Source organism: Rhinopithecus roxellana, chromosome 10 (assembly GCF_007565055.1).
Source record: "Rhinopithecus roxellana isolate Shanxi Qingling chromosome 10, ASM756505v1, whole genome shotgun sequence".
Taxonomy (NCBI): Eukaryota; Metazoa; Chordata; class Mammalia; order Primates; family Cercopithecidae; genus Rhinopithecus; species Rhinopithecus roxellana.
Genome location: NC_044558.1, coordinates 54,270,324 through 54,278,983, shown reverse-complemented (window position 1 = coordinate 54,278,983; position 8,660 = coordinate 54,270,324).

The following is an 8,660-nucleotide window of genomic DNA, read 5'->3' as shown; positions in this document are numbered from 1 at the left end:
TCTCAGATGAAACTTTGGACTTGAACTTTTGGGTTAGTACTGGAATGAGTTAAGACTTTGGGGGACTGTTGGGAAGGCATGACTGTATTTGGAAATGTGAAGACATGAGAGTTGGAAGAGACCAGCGGCAGAATGATATAGTTTGGCTGGGTCCCCCCACCCAAATCTCATCTTGAATTGTAATCCCATAATCCCTATATGTCATGGGAGGGATCAAGTGAGAGTTAATTTAATCGTTGGGGTGGTTTTCCCCATGCTGTTTAATATGGTTTGGCTGTGTCCCCACCCAAATCTCATTTTGAACTATAACTCCCACAATTCCCATGTGTCATGGGAGGGACCCAGTGGAAGGTAATTGAATCATGGGGGGCAGATCTTTATCATGCTATTCTCATAATAGTGACTAGCCTCATGAGATATGATGATTTTAAAAAGAGGACTTCCGGCCGGGCGCGGTGGCTCAAGCCTGTAATCCCAGCACTTTGGGAGGCTGAGATGGGCGGATCACGAGGTCAGGAGATCAAGACCATCCTGGCTAACACGGTGAAACCCCGTCTGTACTAAAAAAAAAAAATACAAAAAGCTAGCCGGGCGAGGTGGCGGCGCCTGTAGTCCCAGCTGCCTGGGAGGCTGAGGCAGGAGAATGGCGTGAACCCGGGAGGCAGAGCTTGCAGTGAGATGAGATCCGGCCACAGCACTCCAGCCTGGGTGACAGAGCGAGACTCCGTCTCACACAAAAAAAAAAAAAAAAAAAAAAAAAAAAAGAGGACTTCCCCTGCCCAAGCTCTCTCTCTTTACCTGCTGCCAACCATGTAAGATGTGACTTGCTTCTCCTTGCCTTCTGCCATGATTGTGAGGCCTCCCCAACCATGTGGAAATGTAAGTACATTAGGCCGTTTTTCCTGTATAAATTACCCAGTCTCTGGTATGTCCTTTTCAGCAGCATGAAAATGGACTAATACAGTAAATTGGCACCAGTAGAGTTGGGTGCTACTGAAAAGATACTTGAAAATGTGGAAGTGACTTTGGAACTGGGTAGCACATTGGATGAAAAAAATATTTTATTATGGGATTGTGTGATAGCTGCACAATTGTATAAATTTAGTAAAAATTATCAAACTGCATACTTACATAAAATTCAATGAATGAATTTAATAAATTATACTTCAATAAAAAAAGCAAGCACAAACAAACAGGAAGGATCTGTCACCTACAAAGGAAGCAATGCAAAGACCAAAACTGATCATAAAAATGTCTCCAAACTCTCCTCAATTCTCTGCTGTTAAGAGAGTCCCAGGTACATTTAGAAGAGAATTACTAGAGTCTGAAAGTTTAATCTATTCCTCCTAGCAAAATTCCAACTACTTGACCCATCCGTTCAGAAATTCAGTCATTAAACCTGTCTAACACCAAAGAAAGAAGATCCTGTTGTTGAAGATCCACCAAAAGAAGTGATTTACTCTGTGTGGCGCAGACTGCCAGCTGTCTCACAACATATAATTCTCTTCTTCTTTCATATTAATAAAATTTTTAGCTGAACGTATGGCTGCTCAGAATGAGAAACAGAGTTTCAGCCTTTCTTGCAGCTAGGTGTGACAACGTGACTAAATTCTGGCCAATGTATGTGACCACAATGAGGTATGCAAAACATCCATGTTATGCTCTTAAAGGGTAGAGGTCTGTCCTCCCCTTCCCCATTCCTGCTGGCTAGAACCATCTTGGATGATAAGATGGCAGAGCAAAAAGACAGAAGTAGTCTGGGCCCCTGACAATAGAGAGCAAATACCATATCATTCCAGGTTTTTCTATGAAAAAGAAAGAAAAGTCTGTTGTGTGTAATCTATGTTAGTTTTGTTGTCTGTGACATGCAGCAGAGGCAATATCTTACAATAAGAATACAATCTCCTGAGACTAATTGTCAATCCAGGTGTCATTGAGTGTCAGAAAGTGTGGTCTGAATAACTGCCCACACTTAATGGCAGAGAGATTAACCATTCAGAAAGATCGCAAGAATAGGAACGAAGATGCAAAGGAGAGAGAAAGGAAGGCAGAAAGGGGAGAGCGAGAAAGAGAGAGACTGACTGACATTTCTATTTAAACCTGATAGCTGTATCATTTTTCTGCTGAGCAACAAGGAGCCCAGTATCAACCTAGAGAAGATGACTGTGATTGGCAAACCTCTCTTTCTTCATATGGATAACAGAAGCCAGTGTGAGAAATGCCAGGAACTACTGAAACTATTCTGCTAGTGGGATGGGGAGGCTCCTTTGAGTTCCTGGTTCTAGATATGAGCCCAAAGCTCATGAAAAATGTCCTGTGAAGAGGGTGTGAAGAATTACAGGACAGGCCACTGGGGTGTCAAAGGATGACCCTAAGAGACTGTCTGGAGAGGAGAGGAAGAAAGTTTCTTACAGATGGAAAATGCAAAAGGCAGGAAATCATTCTGAAATTAGTTTGCTCCAAACTATGCCAGTGGTGGAGAAGAAAGGGTGTAAACATACATGGACAAAGTCAAATCAACAGAGAGGAAGATGGGAGCTAGGCATGGTGGCTCAGGTTTATAATCCCAGCACTTTGGGAGGCCACAGCAGGAGATTTGCTTTAGCCCAGAAGTTCAAGGCCAGCCTGGATGATATAGTGAGACCTCATCTCTACCATAAAAGTGTAAAAATTAGCCAGGTGTGGTGGTGTGTGCCTGTAGTTCCAGCTACTTGGGAGGCTGAGGTGGGAGGATCATTTGAGCCTGGGAGGCAGAGGTTGTAGTGAGCTGAGATGGTGCCACTGCAGCAGAACAGAATCCTGTCTCAAAAATAAATAAATACACAAATAAATAAAGTAATAGAGACAAAGATTGTAGTGGGTAGTCCCTGGGACTCAGACAAACCCTTACCCTGTGAAAATGCAGTGAAAGATTGAAAAAGGGCTTAGAAACTGGAAGATAAGGAACTACCCATTCCCACAGGTTTATAGTAGAGGACATCTGCAGGAACCAAGCAGGCTGAAAAACACTTTTCATCAGGGACAGGTATCTAGAAGCACACATTGGAAATCTATGATGAGACTTTCCAAGTAAAATAAAGGCACAGAGAAGTGTCATAAATTGAAGATGAAGAAGAAACTGATCAAATATACTCCCTCTAAATGCTGTTAACAGCAAACAAAGGTCCTATACTCTTGCTTGAGCAAATTTCTAGAAGGGTTCAAAACAGCTACAACTCTAGAAGAATTCTAGAAGTAGTTCTTCCCTTCTAAAACAGTTGCTGCCTCCAAGAATTTAAAGAGTGTCAGCCTTGGAGGGGCCCACAGCCTTGGTGAGCTTGAAATGCAGCCTTTTACTTACTTAAAACCACTAATACATGTTAATTGTAGAAATATTGGAAATAAAATTTTAAAATAAGAATGTTTCTCATTTTTATTGTTAAAGAAAACCACTTAGTGGTGAGTTTTGTTATATAACCTTCTAGTTTTTTTTGTTTTGTTTTGTTTGAGATACAGTCTCGCTTTGTTGGCCAGGCTGGAGTGCAGTGGCACAATCTCGGCTCACTGCAACCTCCACCTCCCAGACTCAAGCAATTCTCCTGCCTCAGCCTCCTGAGCAGCTGGGATCTTAGGCGTGTGCCACCATGCATGGCTAATTTTTGTATTTTTAGTAGAGATGGGGTTTCACCATGTTGGCCAGGCTGGTCTCAAACTCCTGATCTCAGGTAATCTGCCCACCTTGGCCTCCCAAAGTGCTGGGGTTACAGGTGTGAGCCACCACACCTGGCCCCTTCTAGTTTTATAAATTATGTATGTATAATTATATTATTAATATATTTATATTATAGAAACAATATATTATAAATATTATTTAAATACAATAATGTGAATATTAAATACAATATTTATAATATAATTATTATTTAAATTATATCTAATAATCAACAATAAAAAGTAATATTTAAAATTCAATAATATTTATATTTAATATTTACTTAAATATAAATATTTAAATATCATATTTGTAATACGATATTTAAATACAATATTTATAATATAAAATGATAATATAATCAACTGACCTTTATCTTGCTGGTCTATAGTAGCATCCATGTACTTATCTACTTCTGTCTCTGAGAAATATGCTTACTATGTGTTTTAAATAGAAGATGTCATCATCTTAGAGATCCCACGTACCTCAGCCTCCATTAGTTGATCAAGGAATGAGTCTCTGACCAAAGCTAGGCTGTTAATAGAACCTTGGACTCCTGGCTACAGTCAGTTGATTCAGGGACTTGTTATAGGCCAGGTCGGGTTCATTCTGCCCATGTATGGTGAATCAGTCTCCGTGACACAGGTTTCGCAAAAGAGAAAAGATTCGTTCACAAGGCCACCGAGTGAGGAGGCAAGAGAACAGCTCTCAAATCTGCCTCCTTGAAGATAATGCTTGGGGATATTTATGTGTTAGGGAAATGGGGTGGTCTAATTATGGAGAAAGATGATTGGCAGTAAGGAAAAATGAAGCAACAGATCCATTCTGCACAGGCGTAGTCAGAATTCATGGCATTTCATAGAATATATGTACAGAAAATGACAACATTAGCATGATCTGAGGGTGAGTTTTGGGCCCCCAATGTCAAAAGGCCACCTGTGCAGGCCCAGTTGAGGGACAGTAGTCTCAACCACTTTGAACTGGACAAGAGCTGACCCAGGTTCCTGAAAAACAACAAAAGTGACTATTACTGTGGTGACCTATGAATGCTATCTATCAAATAGTCAGTAAAGGTTAAGTTTCAGCGCCCAGCAACAGCCTTCGGCTATACTGGGGCCTTCAGGTTCATGGGTAAAGGAAGAAAGAATAACAAAAAGCAAGGGACCAAAAGTGAGCAGGGCAGGCAGACCTGATCAAATTGCAAACTAAGTCCTTGGTTTCAGATTGTCACCTGCCAAGTTTTTTGTTTGTTTTTTGTTTTTGAGACAGGGTCTCACTCTGTTGCTGAGGCTGGAATGCAGTGATGTGATCTTGGCTCACTGCAGCCTCAAACTCCTGGGCTCAGGTGATCCTCCCTGCTCAGCCTCCTGAGTAGCTGGAACTACATGTGCATGCCACCACTATACCCAGTTAATTTTTTTTTTTTTTTTTTTTTTTGAGGCGGAGTCTCGCTCTGTCGCCCGGACTAGAGTGCAGTGGCCAGATCTCAGCTCACTGCAAGCTCCGCCTCCCGGGTTTACGCCATTCTCCTGCCTCAGCCTCCCGAGTAGCTGGGACTACAGGCGCCCGCCACCTCGCCCGGCTAGTTTTTGTATTTTTAGTAGAGACGGGGTTTCACCGTGTTAGCCAGGATGGTCTCGATCTCCTGACCTCGTGATCCGCCCGTCTCGGCCTCCCAAAGTGCTGGGATTACAGGCTTGAGCCACCGCGCCCGGCCTTACCCAGTTAATTTTTATATTTTTTATAGATTAGGGATTTCGCCATGTTGCCCAGGCTGGTCTTGAACTCCTGAACTCAAGTGATCTGTCTGCCTCAGTCTCCCAAAGTGCTGGTATTACAGGTGTGAGCCACCTGTAATCCCACCTGCACTTGGCCACCTATAATCCCACTTGCACCTGGCCACCTGCCAAGTATTTTTGAAGGTTAACTCCAATGAGAGCCAGTTCTAACTTCAGTCTGATGAGAAAGCTAGGAGATGTGTGGCTGGGAACCACCCAAGGCTGTGTCACTATGAAGAGGAAACTAACCTTAGATCCCTAATCAGGGCCCATAATTAGGGCCAAATTATGGGGCTAGCTAGGGCTCACCCATCACCTGCCTCTCAAGAGAGAAGGTAACAGAGCCACATGCAGGGATTTCTCCTTCACTTCAGTAAAAAGAGAAATTCAGATCTTTCCTTACCTGGCAAAATTAGAGAGAAGAGTTGGCATTTCTGTCTTTATACACAATGCCCTCTCATAGTTCACCTAAGTAAAGTCTCAATTCTGCCTTCAAAATTGTCTACTTGTAGTTCATTTTCATCTCCTGGTTGAAACATGTCCTTGCACACCCAATTTTTTCAATCCTCACCCCTCATGTTCCACGTCAGAAAATCTAAAAGGAACTTTTTTTTTTTTTTTTTTTGACATGAAGTCTGGCTCTGTTGTCCAGGCTGGAGGCAGTGATGTAATCATAGCTCATTGCAGCCTTGACCTCCTGGCCTAAAGTGACCCGCCCACCTCAACCTCCTGAGTAACTAGGACTACAAGTTTGTGCCGCTATGCCCAGCTAATTAAAAAAAAATTTACTTTTTGTAGAGACATGGATCTCACTATGTTGCCCAGGCTGATCTCAAACTCCTGGCCTCAAGTACTACTCCTGTCTCAACCTCCCAAAGCACTAGGTTTACAGGTGTGAATCATCATGCTTGGCCTCAGAGGAACACTTCATTGTTCTGTTAAATTAAGTTTAGCCTAAAGCTCCTCCCTATATATATTAAGTTTGGGGTAAAGTTTTCCCTGTATAATGAACTGTAACCTAATTTTCCGTGAAAACAGACTATAACCTACTCTTGTACCAATCACTGAGTTTCAGTCAATCAAAGGTGGCCAACTGTTCAAATTGTGTTCAAATAAGACAAATGCCCACTGAACTATTACCATTCTGGCTGTTTCTGTACGTCACTTCATTTTCTATACATCACTTTCCTTTTCCTCTCCGTAACTTTTCTTCCACCACGTGGTAGGGTTGAAGACTCTCTGAACCTATTTTGGTTCCAGGGCTGCCTGATTCTCAAATTGTTCTTTGCTCAATCAAACTCTATTCAATTTAAATTGTCTCAGATTTTTCTTCTAACGCTTCCAAGTTTGGCATTAAAATCCTCTGTTTCCATTTGCTCTGGTATAGAGGCAGTATTTACGCTGCTCCTGTATAAGAACATGCCAAACATGATAGCCAGGCAGGAGCTCAATGATCCCCATGTTCCTCTGAATTCCTCTCTTTTCTCTCACTTCCCCAAACTGTTTCTTTTCTTTTCTTTTCTCTTTTGAGACACGGTCTTACCCTCTTGCCCAAGCTAGAGTGCAGTGGCACGATCACAGCTCACTGTAGTCTCAACCTCCTGGGCTCAAGCAATGCTCCCACCTCAGTCTGCCAGGTAGCTGGGACTACAGATGCTCGCCACTATGCCTGGATAACTTTTTATATTTTTTGTAGAGATGGAGGTCTTGCCATGTTGCCCAGGCTGGTCTGGCACTCCTGGGCTCAAGTGATCCATCCACATTCAGGCGTGAGTCACTGCACCTGGCTCTCCTCACCTTTTGATTGAGGTTCATTGGAGATCAGGGAACTTTCTGAGATTCTGAAATGTCTGAGAAAGGCAGGCAAGTCCCGCAAGAAAGGAAGAAGCCCCTGGAGGACAGAGGCCCCTGTCTTCAAGGGGAACAAATTGGAAAAGAGGCCCCCAAACAAGGCAAGTTAGGAGAGGTTTCAGAAGGTTCTTGGAAACAGAAGCAAGCCACATTACAGATGCTGGCCAGAAAACCCTGCTGTAAATGCATGTGTACAGACATGCTCCCCAGAATGAAATAAAGCAATGACAATTAAAGAATAGCATTCCAGAACTCAAAGGATCCGCTCTGCCAGATGCTTATAGGCTATGTATTATAGTCATCCTCTCTGGGCCTCCGTTTCTTCCTCATTAAAACTGGAGTGATAACACCTATCTTTCAGGATTGCCATGAAAATTAAAGTGCTGAAACAACAGATGCTGGTAAGTCTGTGGAGAAATAGGAACAATTTTACATTGTTGGTAAGAGTGTAAATTAGTTCAACTATTGTGGAAGACAGTGTGGTGATTCCTCAAGGATCCAGAACCAGAAATACCATTTGACCCAGCAATCCCATTCCTGAGTATATACCCAAAGGATTATAAATCATTCTACTATAAAGACACATGCACACATGTTTGTTGTGCCACTAATTAAAATAGCAAAGACTTGGAACCAATCCAAATGTCCATCAGTGATAGACTGAATAAAGAAAATGTGGCACGTATACGCAATGGAATACTATGCAGCCATAAAAAATGAGATCATGTCCTTTGCAGGGACATGGATGAGTCTGGAAGCCATCATTATCAGCAAACTAACATAGGAAGAGAAAACAAAACACTGCATGTTCTCACTCATAAGTGGGAGCTGAACAATGAGAACACATGGACACAGGAGGGGAACATCACACACCGGGGCCTGTTGGAAGGTAGGGGGCAAGGGGAGGGAGAGCATTAGGACAAATACCTAATGCATGCAGGGCTTAAAAGCTAGATGATGGGTTGATAGGTGCAGCAAACCACCATGGCACATGTATACTTATGTAACAAACCTGCATGTTCTGCACATGTATCACAGAACTTAAATAAAAAATAAAAAAAAAAGAAAATTAAAGTGCTTAGAACAGTATCTAGCATGTGGTGAGCACTCTGGAAGTGCTTGCTATCGTAACATGTGGCAAACCGCACTCTGACTCTGCCATTTATTAGCAGTGTAGTCTTGTGCAAATTGCTTTACCTCTCTGAGCCTCAGTTTCCTCCTCTATAACATAGGAGTAACCCCACAGGACTTGTTGCAGAGATTGAATAAAATTGAATGGAAAATGTGTGGGAAATACTAAGCACAGTGCTTGGACTGAATAAATGTCCAATAAATGCCAA